Below are 17388 nucleotides of genomic sequence, written 5' to 3'. Positions count from 1 at the left end.
ATATGGTAACCATACTTTAATTATATAATTTCTATTAGGCATATTTACATAGTTTACATTGATATAAGAAATGAAAAATAAAGAGATACTGACACAAGAAATTAAAAAAATATACAACTATCATAACAATGTCTTTGCATGCTATTTATAATATTGCCACAAAAGCATTTGCCCAATGCATTTACATTACCTATCTGATCCCCCATGTTCCTCTATGAGGGGGCTGCCATATTTGTGCAGCAGTAGGCCGTTAGCATTAGAAGGGACAGTCAGGTTGGCAAAACAGTTAGGTTTAGGCACTTCAAGTAACAATTACTTACAAAAGCAGACGTATCCGTAAAAAGTGATCAACATGACTGATAGGTACAGTTACTTTAAATAGTAGTTTTAGTGCCAGTATCACAGTATATTTTTCATTTACCGTGGTGCTCAACCGGAATCTGCTTGAAACCATATTAACTTTTTTGCAGTGGTAACATAGAATTTGACATACAATAATCACATGGTTTTGTCAAACTATTGTATTATTTAGTTAACATTTGTATTTATCCTTTGGAGTCTATTCTATGTATCAATCACACTTTTTCTTAAATAGGGTTTCTTTATATTCCACCTACTAGTTGAACTCCCCCAAAATAAAAGCCACCATATTTGTTTGGCATGATCTTCCATTGGTACATACACAATGCCTTGGATTCTGGAGGTTGGTTTTCTATTGTTTGATTACAGCAGTTTGTTGTATTACAGATGGGCAATGAAACATGTCCTGCTGTATTGTATCTTTTAGCCTGTGTGTCCTTATGGGTAGTCTAATATACTGCTAGATGGATTTGCTGTATAGAAAACTAATCCTCGAGCACCTAGAAACACTATACACTTGGGAGTATATTTATCATGCTGTGTAAAAAGTGGAGTGAAGCATTAAAGTGATACTGACATGAAAAAACTGCCTTTCAAAATATGAATATACATAAAAAGCTACCTATAGGTCGTGTTGACGGTTTTTCGCTGACAGGTCTGGTTTTGTAAGTAATTGTTACTTGAAGTTTATAAACCCGACTGTTTTGCCAACCCGACTGTCCCTTCTCAGCCTGTCACTTATAGCTTCTAATGCTAACAGACAAATATGGCCGCCCCCTCATAGAGGAACACAGGGGATCAGATAAGTAAAGTAAACGCATCAGGCAAATACTTTTATGGCAAAATTATAAAGTTCTTGCAAAGACAATGTTATGATAGATGTAAAAAATTATTTTATTTCTGCTGTCAGTATCTCTTTAATGGCGATGTTGTCCAAGGCAACCAATCAGCAATTAGATTTGAACAGTTAGAAAACCAAAGCAAAGTATCTGATTGGCTGCTATGAGCAACATCATAATGTTTTACCCCTTGAGGTATTCAATAAAAATCATCAATGTAAACAGTTGATTCCTTCTGATTAAAACCTAAAGAACCATAAATTTGATAGAAACACCAGTGACTTTGATGTGTTTAATAAGGTATTAGATGCACATATACAGATAACACATATAGATTGGGAATTTCTACGAGAATATGATTAGTAATGTTTTATTCAAGTAATGTTTTATTCAAGCTTGATTTGTCAGATTGTTAAATGCTGCCATTTTCAAAGTCTTTTTATTTAGAATGAAATTGCAATGCATTGCAAACAGAGGGAAAGTGCATTTTAATTAAAATTGTACTGGTATCACAGCTGAGGTTTTAGATTAAGACATCTCCATTTAACAGTTTCCTCTTACCATTTGCATCACAAATTGTTCCCATTTCCTGATAAGACTGCCATACAAACATGTCTTTAATTACTTTTATAATTAGGAAACTACTTAAGCGTTAATGGGATTCTGCCACAGTATGCTTATATCTTTATTTGTGTTCTGCGCTGAGCACTTGAAATATCCATTCTGACTGATTTTCCACTTGTTTTTCATTTTTTAACAGACCACTTATGAAAAATGAAGAATGCAGAAGACAAAAGCATTATGTAAAGATTTGGTTCTCTGCTTCATGATGTGTATTTTCTAAGGCAGCCCTTTTTATGCATTTGTCTGCCATTTTACTGTTTAGTCACAGTATCATGGATCTTGGCTTTAGGTTTCCTGGTGATCATGGGGTAAGTGTGAACAACATTTGAAAAATGTAAAGAAGGACACAAAGAAAAGCAGAGCATACCACAAGGATTTTTTTTGACCATGCCTGTTTTTGCATCCACACCCCCTTAATGCCACTCCCATTTTACATTACAGTTTTGCTAAAAAAGTAAAATTGCCTTTTAAGGTGCAAGTCTCAGTTCCCCCAAGAGACCTGTTTAGCTTATTAGGTACAATTGTATCTCAGTGCAGGTGTAACTTGTTAGGTTTTCTGGGCTCGCTGCCTAAAGTTACTTGTTTAATTAAATTTGAGAAACATTGTATCTTTTTAGTGTTCAGTGCAGGAGATCAAAGGGAATTGAGGGACTTTTCAGTAATTATCCGGGACTGCTGGTTGAGCTGTCAAAATCATAAATGTCCTGCTAAAATAGGGACAGTTGGGAGGTATTCTGTACATAGTGTTAAATGCATTGGACAGGTAATTTTATTTTCTATTTTACTGTAAAAAACAGTTAGCTGTGTGAATGATGTACTGAAATATAAGTAATAAAGGGACCAAATAGAAAGATAAAAACTATCAAATATTGTACAATGCTGTGGAATACATTTGAGCTTTAAAAATATGTAATAATAATAATGCCAATACAAAAATAAACCTTGCCTTAGAACAAAGCCATTGGCTGCTCAATGTTCCAGACCATGTCCAGATGGCATTTTATATTTCAGGTTAGAATGACAACTAATTCCAGAACAAAAAAACCTGTTGCAGGTGTTTCCCTTTTTTTTTAAATATTCTTTATTTTAATTTTGCAGAGTAAGGAAAAAGAGGGATACAGAAAAAAGAAGGGTATGGGGTAAGTATTTTGTATTTAACTTCAGATACAATCAGCATACATATGCAGGAGATAACAATAAGATATACCTAAACATTCTAACTCAACAATTAGAGGCGTTCATAATGGGGGATGGGTATCTATGTTGTTGGTCAACGGGTGTGTTATGTGTGGTAAGATGTTATGTATGTGATCCATGGTTCCCAGAGCCTTTTATAGTGTGAACTGTTATTGTGGTTCATGAAGGTGATCTCTTCAAGTTTTCTTGTTTCTTCCACTAAATGGATCCATTCTAGAAAGGTTGGGGGTTTTTTGGCTTTCCAGTGTCTCGGGATAAGGGTTCTTGCTGCGTTTAATAGATGTTGTGTTAATGTGTCTGGTATGACCGTGTTCTTAGTGGGGATTAAGTTTAAGAGTATGGTTGGTATTGCATTTTCTTTTATTGGTATTTTTGTTACAGATGATATGGTCTCTAAGATTTTTGGCCAGTATGTTTGTAGTTGTGGGCAGGAGTACCATATGTGCGTATGGTTGCCTGTTTCCTTCTCGCATCTCCAGCAGATATCATTGCTATTTTTATACATTTTGCGCAGTTTTGTAGGGGTGTAGTGCCATCTTGTGGCTAGTTTAAAGTTCATCTCTCTGACTCTTACCGCTCTTGATGATTTGTGGATTGCAGTGAATATTCTAGTCCAGGCTATTTCTGGAATTTCTATCTCCAGTTCCTTTTCCCATTCTTTGCAGAAGTATCTTGGAGGGTTCTCAGAGTTGTTTAACAGGAGCTTGTATAGCGTGGAGATGGGTTTTTCTGTTGTTTTAGAAGCTTCAAGTATTGTTTCCCAGCTTGTTAAGGGTCTGCCCCAATTCTGGCCCTGGGTGGATTGAATGAAGTGATGTAGTTGTTGATAGTTCCAAGTGTCTCTAGGATGGGTTCCCCACCTCTTTTGGATTTCGGCTAGGGGTATAACTTTATTGTCTGAGATAAAGTCTCTAATTTTGGTAGGTTTGTCTTTATGCAGGTGTTTCCCCTTAATCCCCATTATACAGTTATAGGATCCATCTCTCCATTTTAATAAAATAATTGAGAATTTTTAAACATCTATGCTTTTTCTCAGCAATAATTAAACAGTACCTTGTACTTGATCCCAAGTAAAATAGAAATAATCCGTATTGGTAGCAAAACAAGCCTAATGGGTTTATTTAATGTTTAAATATTTTTATTAGACTTAGGGGCAGATTTATCAAAATGTGAATTTAGAGCTTAATGCATAAAAACTCACCCACATGCTATTTATTTCTATAGGGCTTTAAAAAGCATATTTATTAATTGCTGAACTCTTACTTTCACCCATTGATAAATTTGCTTCTAAAAATCCCATAGGAATTAATAGAATTTGGGTGATTTTTTTTATATATTAAGCTCTTAACTCACATTTTGATAAATCTGCCCCTTAAAATATGGAGATCCAAATTATGGAAAGACCCCTTATCCTAAAACCCAGGTCTGAGCATTCCGGACAACCGGTCCCATACCTGTAAATGGTTCTGTTGCACACAAGATTCTGTTTTTAATTAATATATATAATAACACTATAACAATGGTTACTGTACCTTAAGGGGCAGATTTATCAAAATGTGAGTTTTGAGTGTATTAACGAATGGGTGAACTCACCATTTGATAAATACGCTTCTAAAAATCTCATAGAAGTGAATAGAACATGGAGGAGTTTTTATGTATTAAGCTCTAAACTCACATTTTGATAAAACTGCCCCTGCCCCATAGTCTTCATAACTTCCAGCCCCAAGAACCACAAACATAAACTGGAAGTTAGAATATTAAAAAGTAAAGTCTGCTACCAGAACATTTGTGTGAAAACACTGATAGAATTGCTTGATTGAGTTAGAAAATTCCAGAAGAGTTTTCATCAAAGAAAATGCTATTGGTTGTTACAAATGTTGTTTTCCAGTGGTCTAAATAAAGGATTTATTATTTTATGCGGTTTATAATAACCTTTATTGAAAACAAAAAAAAATAAATGCAAATCTTAAAAGAATTAAACATTTAGTCTGTAGAAGTTCACAGGAATTGCGTTTTTAGCATTTAAGCAAGTTTAAATTTTTTCTGGCCTTTGCTGTGACAAAATGCTATCATGATTAACCTATTCAATCATTTTAACAAATGTGAAGAATGCTTATTGCATATTGTTGCAATTTTTCACTCTTTTTTACACCAGAATATGAATTTTAATAAATATGCACCTTAGGGTTTAAAAAAAAAAAAAAAAAAAAAAATTCTATTGAAAACTATTTTCTACATAAATTTGTCACTTATGTAACTAGGTTTTCTTCTGTTAAGAATATGAAGTGTGTAGCAAAATGTCAGAACTTTTTCAAAGATGGGGATCTATATTCTCTCCCTTTAAACCTTAAACCGTAATATGAACATTGAATGATTGCTAAGCAGCCCATTCATACACATTACAAGGGAGTTGGTGCTTAGAGGTTGTAGTTTAAGGCCTATATGTCATCTAGGAAAGAATTCACTAGCATTCATCTAGTTATATTTAGAGATGTAGCGAACTGTTCGCCGGAGAACTAATTCGCACGAAAATCGGGTGTTCGCAAGTTCGCAAGTTCGCGAACTTTTAGCGATGTTCGCAATTTTGGGTTCGCCTTAGCTGGAGCCAAATTTTGACCTCTCACCCCAGAGCCAGCAGATACATGGCAGCCAATCAGGCAGCTCTCCCTCCTGGACCACCCCCGGACCACTCTCTTCCATATATAAACCGAAGCCCAGCAGCCATTTTACATTCTGCCTGTGTGTGCTTGATGAGTTAGTATAGGGAGAGAGCTGTGCAGGGGTTTGAGGGACAGTTTAGGTAGCTTTGCTGACTAGTAATCTACTTTCTACTGCTCTGTATGTAGCTGCTGGGGACAGCTGTCCTGCTGATCATCTGCTGTAACCCAATAGTCCTTGTAAAAGCAGTTTATTACACAAGTTTAGAAATGTAGTGTGATTTCTGCCCTTTACAGCACAAAACGCAACGCTGTGTCAACAACGTATTTTTCAGAGAAATTTTTGCCCTTGATCCCCCTCCTGCATGTCACTGCCCAGGTCGTGGCACCCTTTAAACAACTTTAAAATCCGTTTTCTGGCCAGAAATGGCTTTTCTAGGTTTTAAAGTTCGCCTTCCCATTGAAGTCTATGGGGTTCGCAAAGTTCGCAAAAGTTCGCACTTTTTTGCAGAAGTTCGCGAACGGGTTCGCGAACTTTTTTTGTGAGGTTCGCTACATCTCTAGTTATATTGATCAATCCATGTGACTAACTGCAAGATACCAATCAGTATGTGCTTCACCTCCCTCTCTTCCAAGTGCCTCTTTAATTTCTCTTTGTAACTAGTGATAATCCAAATCCATTACTTTTAGATTTGGCTAAAGTTCTTTATTTGCATATTCTAATTTGAGAAAAAAAACTGATTCATCTGTGAAAGAATTAGTAGAGAGATGCCCTGACTGACTTTATTATCCCCTTTTTCTTATCCTTCATACCGATGAGAAGTAGATGGCAAATAGATAGTAATATCAACATTATAATAGAAGTAATATCAACACTACAATATCTATAGGCTGAGCAATACGACAAAAAATGAACACTTTTATTGAAGTATGGTATTATATACTAATGTGTAACACTGTAGTTGTTATTTGTTTTAAACATATTAGACATATTTGCACTGAAGCAAATAACCCATCTATCATGGGATAGGCTTGGCAGCTGTTGTGTGCACCTGACATGATTAGGGACACATTTGCAACAGAGGAATTACAGATTTCTGGAACAAGCCAAAGCTGTTGGCGGTTGGTCAACATATAGAACTGGAATTAGATAAGGGGGTGTGGGGATACACAGAGGATGTTCACTAAATGATGATTAAGAGAAACAGCTCCTTAATTTTCATTTTTTAATGGACAATCTCTTTTAATGTGAAAACTTTCTTATCTGATAAACATTCACTGGAATGCTGTTATGTGTTGGCTACTGATTGAAGCAGATGCTATTATCTCCTAAATGTACTGTTTATATTGGTGTCACATATCAGGAAAGCAAACAAATGGCCTTATTCCTTTTCAAGTTTGTAGGTTTAAAATATCCACAATTATTTGTGGACAAATTACTGATTGGCTTGACAGTTTACAGTTTACATCCTTGCTCCTAACTGCTATCCATATCATCTGACTTTGCTTCTGTCAATTCTTTGATTTATTATATGACTGAGCACCATGCTAATACATAACTCCTGTTAAGCAAAGATATTATTGGTAACCCTCAACAACCCCAACCCCCCCCCCCCAACTTGCTTGTGTAAAATTTATTGCATAAGGTGTTTTTAAGACTTTGCTGTCTAACATTTGGTAAAATCAAATTCACTTTTGAAAGAGACACCTGAAATTAGATTACAGGAATTTAAACAAATGATTCACAAAAAGGGTTTTCAATTGATTTCCAAGGGCAATGCAGGGAGGTAACTCATTGATCATGATAACTGTGAATACACAATGGCTTTTTTTTAGAAATCAGTTGTCTGAACCCTATTCTCCAGTTCTCTTCCAGTATCTCTATATTTCTCTTTTATATCTCTCAGTGGGCAGTCCAGGAGCTCATCTACATTCAGGATACCCAGAGATAAGCTTGATTCATAATGATGTGGAAGTCCTTATGTTTATCTGGGCAAAATTCTGAAAAGGCTAATTGTACTCTTAATCAAACATAGTTGTTTACCCATATGCAGCCAAATTATTGTAATCCTCACTGAACTGCAACTTTTACTATTTCTGCTTCCTGTTTTTTTTAATATGTTAAAAAAATCTTCAATTAAAATATAGATTGGGAAAAGATTCAGTTGCCTGTTGGCTACAGCAAGTATATTATATTATTATATTATTGCAGAGGTGAAAGTAGCTGTATTTATGTTTCTAAGATTTTTATGTAAGAGCCTATGATTAAGTCCATTGTGGACGAAACGCGTTAGGTGGTTTTTAATGCTTTGATGGAGAATAAAGGATTATAAATATCTGTCCGGTGTGAGCCCTCTACAAAAAAATTGATGACTCCTCCCCTGGCTATGGGTTCAGGGCATCTGCACCCAGACCACCATAAGAATCGGGTGAGTTACTACCTATGCAAAGCCGCTTTTGTGGATTTTGGAACTCGTTTTTGCCCCCGGGTCATGATATATGCAAGGTGAGCTTTAAAAGTTTAATCTAGTATTTAGGTTACAAAGTTTCTGGAGCATATCTTTCAGGTGAGCTTTGTGTTATTTTAAGAAACTGTGTTGTTATAAAGTAAATGCTTGACCTAGGCTGAAATTTATTAATTCTTGTTCCTTCCAGCCATCACTCTAGGGAGTCTCTCGTCCTGGGAGTCTCTCTTCCCCTCTTCATTTCAGTTAGGCTTGTTTTGTGCATTTTTTTATAGATCATATTCCATTTAAACCTACCCATTGATTAGTTATAGATATACTATTCGGTGAGTTACTGTCTATGCAAATCTGCTTTTGTGGATTTGGATTGGGAACTCCTGTGTGCTTTTGCACCCGGGTCATGATATAGAAAAGTTTAATCTAGTATTTAGATTACAATGTTTCTGGAGCATATCTGTGTGTTATTTTAAGAAACGGTGTTATTATACAGTAAATGCTTGACCCGGGGTAACATTTATTAGTTTTAAAATATGCTAAAAAATCCCCAGCAAATGAAAAATGTAAACATTTAGTTCACAATGTAAATCTCATTATAGAATTCAATTTTGAGTAGGATTAATCTATTGAAAATAAACTGCCCATCCAATGAAATTTTTACAGTTAAAGGAGAGCTGTCAAACCCATGAAACCTAGAAGGTTTTTTTTGCCAAGAACAAATCTTGACATTTTGAGTGATGGGAAAATAATTCAAAGATTTTTCTTAAATTGTGAGGCAATATTTTATTTGTACAGTGAAACTGGGCCACTCTTACAACCTGTAACGGCAAGAGCTCAAGCAGTACCAGGAATGCTTACATACACAATCTTTTAAAATTGTCACATCACAGGTTTAAGTCAGAAAACCTTTTCTAGGTATTCACTAGATGTATTATTTGAAAATCTCCAAAAAAACAAACTGTGTATTTTCTGTGTACTAGTTTTAGGAGCTCTAGATTGCATACGCATACCCATATTGCCTACTAGACAAGGAGAAGAATATTATCAAATACCAATACTATGTTTAAATGGTATGTAATTCACAGTATAGAATAATGAGTGTGAAATCAGGACTTCTTGGATCCTGTTATGATTCATATATTTATGTTCTTTGAAGAATAACTCACAACTGAAGGTTATTAGGTAAGCAAACATGTTTCTAAGTATAGTTTGTCAGTTCATATATTAAGGCCTGTTTGCTATAATCCTGGATACAAGTGCATTAAAAAGTATAAATCCAGTACAAAATGCAAATTGGACCAAGCCTGCATTGCGGTGGGTAGACTATGGGAAACTCAAATCTACTGCACATCTTTTAATGGTGACTGTGGTTATTGATGTTTTTTGTATTTAAACAATGCTTATTGAGATATTCTTATACATCTGTATTTAAACATACATGCTGTTTCATAACTGAAGTAGGTAATCATTGCCTATTAGGTTAAAATGGAAATATGGAGGGAGGGGTAGAGAAAGAAAGAGAGAAAGATTAAGACATAACAAATAGTAACATCTGCATTACTTGTAGTACATATCATGGAGATCTTAATAGCATATTAGTTAACATAAACTGCTGAGCATGTGGATTGTCAATTGTGAGTTAAAAAATATATATGGCAAATTGCCTGAAATGAGCATTGATACAGTAGTTCTCTTCTATTATACTATTTGATTAGGTATCTTTGCTTTACCTTGCAGATCCAGAGCTATCATGTACCCAAATAGGATTGGTAAGAATTATGTATAGATGCTGTTATCTCTTTCATGTAACAGATTTTTTTATACTGTTTTGCATAATCTTGGAGTCAAGGTGGGCCCTCGTTTCTTCAGTTTTTTCAGATTAAGCTACTAGAAATATGCGTAGGCTTTTTTTTGTTTACTTTTAGTATCCTTTTACTAAACATTCTAATTTCATTCCAAAAGTATCTGTAACAGAAATAGACAGTGGGTTTCAGTATTTCTTGTAAAGACATGATTAGAGGACAGTCTCTCAAAAAGTTTATGAAGGAGTTAATGTAGACCTCAGACATCAGGTACTGATTTCCTAAAAATAGTATGTCTATAACTAGCCAATGGGTAGGTTTTAATGGAATATGATCTATAAAAAACTGTATAATACAAGCGTAGTTTAAATGAAGCAAGAAAGAGAGACTGCCAGGTGAGAGACTCCCAAAAGTGATGGCTGGAAGTAACATCAAGGACCCAGACCCTTCAACAGCAGGGTTACGTAAGATAATAGGCCAGGCAACTTAGAACAAGTTCTTACTTTGGCACATAGAGAAAATATCCTATTCCACTGAAGCCTAAAAGAATTAAAAGACTCTTCTGTATAAAAATTTATGTTTACATGTGGATTTTTATGGATTTCAGAGAGTACCCTCCCTTCATCTGATAATCTTGACAAATACTGTATAAAGTTTGAATCAAAGAATAATAACAACTCACTGTTTGCTAATGTAATGTAATGTAATAATTTGCTAATGGGATTATTGATTAATTTTCGAGTTTGTTTTTCTAAATTGAATAAATTTGAGTTTTCCATTTTTTTTGCACTTAATAAATACCAGACATTCAACTTTTCGAACCATAACTTGAATTCCAGTTTATTAAGTGCAAAAAAAAAATCAAAATTGAAAAAAAAAAATTGAATTCAACTGTTGATCAATCACCCCCTAAGTGTTCCTAAACCTGCAGCTTTATTCTGTACTCTATCCATATATATTTTTCTGATTTTACTCTAAAGCAAATGCATGAGTCTAAGGGGTACATTTACTAACCCACGAACGGGCTGAATGCGTCCGATTGCGTTTTTTTCGTAATGATCGGTATTTTGCGATTTTTTCGGAAAAATGTCGCGACTTTTTCGTTACTAATACGATTTGTGCGAAAAAACGCGAGTTTTTCGTAGCCATTCTGAAAGTTGCGCAAAATCTGGCGATTTTTCGTAGCGTTAAAACTTGCGCAAAAAGTTGCGATTTTTTCGTAGCGTTAAAACTTGCGCGAAACGTCGCACCTTTTAAGTTTTGACGCTACGAAAAAGGCGCAACTTTTCGCGCAAGTTTTAACGCTACGAAAAAATCGCCAGATTTTGCGCAACTTTCGGAATGGCTACGAAAAACTCGCGTTTTTTCGCGCAAATCGTATTGGTAACGAAAAAGTCGCGACAATTTCCGAAAAGTTGTAAAGACGCCGAAAAAATCGCAAAAAATACGTCACAAAATGTTCGTTTTCAAATCGGAATTTTTCCAATTCGGTTCAGATTCGCGTCTTAGTAAATGTGCCCCTTAGGGTCATATTTATTAAAATGTGAACTTAGAGCTCACCGGAGTAAAATTCCTGCACTGTCTATTATCTATGGGATTCCCATAGAAATAATTTTAGATATATGTAATTTTACTTTGGTCAACTCTGGTTAATTTCACATTTTGATAAATCTGCTCCTTCATCTGTGAAACTTAAGTTACACTGTTGCCCAGTCTATGCTCATTTACAGAGCTTTTAATACATCCCACGTGGTTCCTAGAAGCTTGGGGAGTGTATGTTGTAAGTCGCAAAACTTACGATAACGGTACGAATGCTCCGAAAAAGTCGCAAAACTTATGATAACGGTACGAAAGCTCCGAAAAAGTCACAAAACTTACGATAACTTTACGAAAGCGCCGGAAAATAAGAAAAAGTCGCAAAATTACCGATCATTTCGAAAAACGGCGTGTGTCAATTTTTCAGAGGTTTTTGCCCTTGATCCCCCTCCTGCATGCCACTGTCCAGGTCGTGGCACCCTTTAAACAACTTTAAAATCACTTTTCTGGGCAGAAATGGGTTTTCTAGGTTTTAAAGTTCGCCTTCCCATTGAAGTCTATAGGGTTCGCAAAGTTCGCGAATATTCGCAATTTTCGGCAGAAGTTCGCGAACAGGTTCGCGAACTTTTTTTTTGAGGTTCGCTACATCCCTACTAATCACGTGCAGGGAAAAGGGATTTAGACAATAGTTTTCATGCTAGAATACTTCCAAGTATATTTTTAAATCCAAAAGTATTCCCATACTTAATAATTTGGCCCTTATTCTTTGATAAATTCTTTACAGAAAAATGTACTTATTTTCAGTGCTAAACAATAACTACAGCACATATCACATCATATTATTCTTTCTATTATCACAGCATTATATTTGAATGCAAGGCATAATTCACATTGATAGCTCTGCTGGAGAACACCATACAGTGTACAGCTGAATAGCATGGCCATTATGAGTTTATTTCTTCTAGAATTTCCAACATATCTTTGTTCTGGAGTCAGGAGGAGGCATTCTAAATTTCCAGGGCTAAATTAAATATCTTGTATAGTACTTTGATTCCCTAGCATTTACATGACAGTGATTAAGCAGTCTGACCACCCCCTTTTGAATTCTGACATACAGTCTTCAGTTCATGGGCCTTCTGCACAGTACAGTTCAATGCTGTATTGTTTCCATAGAGAGCATAAGCTGAACATAAAAGATCCCAAAACCTTTTCATTATCTTTTCTATTCATGAAATAACCATAGCTTTCTGTACTCAAACCAAAAAAGCTAATACTGTAATGTGTGATCTGCAGACAATTGTCTTTGGGATAAAGACAGTAAAATGTGTTTTAGCATATTTTACTTTATAACTTTCCACTGTCAAAGTTATTTATTAGGCTGTTTCATGCATATCTGCATTAATCAACTGAATGTGTACAGAAAATCTGTGTTATTTTCCAAGGTTGCATGGAATTAGATTAATGGATAATTAATGAAACCATATGTTCTCTCCTTATGATCCATTCAACTTGATTCATTTAAATTATTACTAGATCAGGTGGTAATCTGATTTTATATGACTATGTTGCTTACACAGTTTAATAGTCAAAGCATATTAGGATAATAATAATACAACTTACAAGGGCCAATTTTCAAATAAAGGTGGTAAATTGACCCAGCACAGTTGCTCTGAGCAACCAATCTGCAATTGGCTTTGCTCTATCTATTACAAATTAGAAAATGAAAGCAAAGATATTATTGGTTGTTATGAACTTATGCAATTTGTATCCTATGTTAAAAAAAAACTTAATTAGATAATTAGCCTTCACTGTTTTGTACAAATGCTGACTCCCATAAAAGTTTTTATAACCAGAATTATAACAAAGACAACAAACCTCATTAAATAAGCCCTTTTATGGCCTATTACCTTTAGCGGAATCAATACTGTACAGGCTGGAACTACCTTGCTAGTATAAGCATACAGTAAGCTGCATTTAACAAGAAAGTTCTTAGCCTTTATTTATACCAGTCATGATGGAATGTTTCATGGATCATAAAAAAATCAACCCAATTCCAAGGAGGGTCATATCGTATGCTTATGTGCTTAGATTCTAGATCTTCTAGAGTTTAGATAAATAACATTACATTGCTATCGGTTAGCCACAGGTCAATATTATGGATTTATAGATTTTTAATCATGTCTACATTTTTAATGTAGTAAAGACATTTTAGACCACTTCCTGATATTAATATATATATATATATATATATATATATATATATATATATATATATATATATATATATATACCAGTGGGGGAACAATAAGGGGTCCAGGTAAGGTCCCACAATTCCCTGTACCCCTTGCCTGCTCTGCCATTATATCTATAGGAACAGGGGGATTGTGGTGAAGGGTAGGGAAATTTTTGAGATGAGGACATTCACACAAGAACATTTAATTGGTCCTTCAGGATTTTATTTAGGAAAATACAAGCCTTAAAAATGGTTGGTTTAGTCTAAATAAAGATTGCCAATAATTGTAAAACTGAGTGTTAACACTTGCAATACTTATTTATTTACTATTCTGGCTTGACTGCTTGCTTTGACTTATTTCATCTATTTTCTTTTTCTGTTAAACTGGGAATTTTTAATGGAAATGTTTATTCATGAGACAAAGCGCTAACATTAATAAACATTCAATTTCACGGTTTGGTATTTTGTTTGAATTCCATCAGTCTGAGTCGTTTTTGCCTTTTTTCTAGAAACAAAACAAAAATATATAATAAACAATTGCAAAATGCAGGTTGAACAAAGAATATTAGGGCAGCTTTAGCTACATAATACTAGAATCAAAAACCATTGTAAAGCATTCTCATAGGCTTAAGGTTCCTAAGCTTTGGAAGTTGCCAGACTTGGTGGGCAAAGCATGATGTTGTACTTAAAAATGAATGAGAACAAGAAGTTTGATAGGTTCTTTACAATTTCTTTCTCTCATTCTAATCAGCACTACTTACCTAGAAATAAAGTCACACCTTGGTGTATCTAACTCTGATTTAATACAAATAGTTGATACATGTCAGTTTCTCTTAAATAATGATGCTTTGGGGGAATACAGTACTCAAACACAGTGGGTTTGATAATATTAGGTGTGGTTATGATAATATTTATAGCTACCAAAATACGTATATTTGTGCATGTAGAGCACTTTTATTAACTGACTCTGCTAAATTATATTAACCAGGTTTATGTCTACTTCAATACCCCTTTCAGAGTATTAACTTATCTGTGAAGGACTTGGTACAACTGCCTTTATTTACTGTAGGCAAAGCCCTTTATATTTGCATCATTTAATTTCATATGAGTGCTTCCTCTTCATAGTCATAATCCAGGCCTTCAAACTTTTCACATGAGCTTCCCATCAGTGTGCTCTGGGCAGCTATTGAGAAGCTAAACAAATTATCAAGCAGAAAATGAGATTTGTCTGACATAGAGGGTAATTCTACAGGGCTGTTTAATATATGATGCCAATTGCAGTAGTTTCTGAGCTGCCATATAGTAATTATCTGTATTAATTACTTATCAGCCATATATTGTGACATTTATATTCTGTATATACAGTATATTGTGAGTCAGTCCCTGAGCTCAGTAAGTGACAGCTGCACAGAGCATGTGCAGTAGATCAGCAGAAAAGAAGATGGGGAGCTACTGGGGCATCTTTGGAGGCACAAATCTTCCTTGCTAAAGGGGGGTGGTTGCCTTGGGATGGTACAGAAGCCCAAAACATATCTGCCCTACATTTTTAGTTAGGTTTTAGTTCTCCTTCAAATAATAAGTAAGGTTACATTGCTGTCATCCAGCTGGTGAACCAATACCAATTGTGCATGCATTGCTAGGTCTGCAAACATTCCCATAAGGTTTTAGAAGGTCTGGTTTGGCTTCTAAAGCTGTAGCTCCTCAAGATTGCTCATTATGGAGCCTATATATGGGCCAATGATTTAAACTCCTTAATAACTCTGAAATAACTTTAAAGCAGACAACGTGCTATAAAATGGCATACTGGTTTGTTTGCTCAAACCACATCACAGCATTTATACTACATTGAAAAATGGGATCATGATCAATATAAATTAATAAACATGGACACCCATATTAGCTAAAGGTTTACCCTATCTGTATGCTCTGTTATTAAGTCTGTACCTTCATCTTTCCATTAGGTAAATTTGTTAATGTTATTCCCTTTGTTTTTGTGTAAAATTAATCTTTAGTGTGTTTAAGGAATACATTAAAGTGCACAATTTATACCCCGAAAAGTTTAGCTGTTTTTTCTGATTCACAGATTTAACATTGAAAGTCTTTTAAACTTAGCAGTCCAAAGGGAGATCATGTATCTAATTATCATGGTTCTTTTATTTTCAGCAAAATGCTGTAAGCCAGTAGCAAATATTAAGGGACAGATGCCTGGTTTTATTTATCCGAACATCTTGTCTGACATTCCATGCAAGCACTAAATGTACTTTCTGTGTTCAAATTTTCATGGGCCTTTAAAGATTTGCATGTACATATTTCATAAGCAGGATAAGCTTGAAAAAATAATCACTTTGCTGCTATTAAGCCAAAATGCTTTTTCATTTTTGAATTCAATCTCCCTTTCATGTAAAGAAGTTTCAGTGTGCTGCTAATGTTAAGTGAGGTTACAGTTATTGCCTTTCTGATTTTTAGATGAAATCTAATTTTTTAGGTTCATGACAAATTTCTTCTTGTAAAGTTTATTTGCAAAGCTATGTCTGATAAAGAGTAAAAAATAAAAACATTGAGTAGCCAATTTACAAAAAAAATATAATTTGGTGTCTACTTGCTGAATAAAAAAATCCAAAGTTTTTTCCCCCTAAAAGGCCTTAAATAATAAAAAAGTTTAGCAGTTTTTGGGAGCCAAATTTCTCCTTATTTAAAAAAGCCCATTTGGAAAAAAATACTTCAATGAGACTCATTCGACCTAGGACAATTCATGCACTTAGACTGTGATCATTATGAGTGCTAGATGGCTTATAAAAAATATGTAGGGACAAATTTATTATTCATCACAATGGAAAAACCCTTCTCAGCCTGTCAGTTATAACATGTAATGCTAACGGCTTCCTCATAGAGGAACATAAGGGTTGGACAGGTAAGGTAAAAGCATCAGGAAATACTTTTATGGCAAAATGATAAACCTCATGCAAAGGAATGTTATGATATATTTAAAAACTGTTTAATTTTGGGCGTTAGTATCTCTTTATGGACTGGTATTGCTCAGCACTGCCGTCTTAAAAGTTGTAATAGAAAAAGAATTAATAGGTATTATGAATAACACAATCTCCTCCTAAACCACAAAGGATAACCTAACACAGAAATAAAAAATATTAATAACAGTGGGTTAAAGACCACACCCCAGTATGATTCAAAACACTACATTTATTTTCACTTAGTGTAAATAACATCTAAAACTGTTAAATCTCTCTATAGCTACACAAAATATTAAGGGGCTGATTTACTAACCCACAAATTCGAATCCGAATTGGAAAAATTCCGATTGGAAAACGAACATTTTGCGACTTTTTCATAGTTTTTGCGATTTTTTCGGCGCCTTTACGACTTTTCGGAAATGATTGCGACTTTTTCGTTACCAATACGATTTGCGCGAAAAAACGCGAGTTTTTCGTAGCCATTACGAAAGTTGCGATTTTTTCGTAGCGTTAAAACTTGCGCGAAAAGTTGTGCTTTTTTCGTAGCGTTAAAACTTAAAAGGCGCAACGTTTTGCGCAAGTTTTAACACTACGAAAAAATCGCAACTTTTTGCGCAAGTTTTAACGCTACGAAAAAAACGCAACTTTCGGAATGGCTACGAAAAACTCGCGTTTTTCCGCAAAAATCGTATTGGTAACGAAAAAGTCG

This window comes from Xenopus tropicalis, chromosome 8, assembly GCF_000004195.4.
Source record: "Xenopus tropicalis strain Nigerian chromosome 8, UCB_Xtro_10.0, whole genome shotgun sequence".
Classification (NCBI taxonomy): domain Eukaryota; kingdom Metazoa; phylum Chordata; class Amphibia; order Anura; family Pipidae; genus Xenopus; species Xenopus tropicalis.
This window is presented reverse-complemented; position numbering follows the sequence as displayed.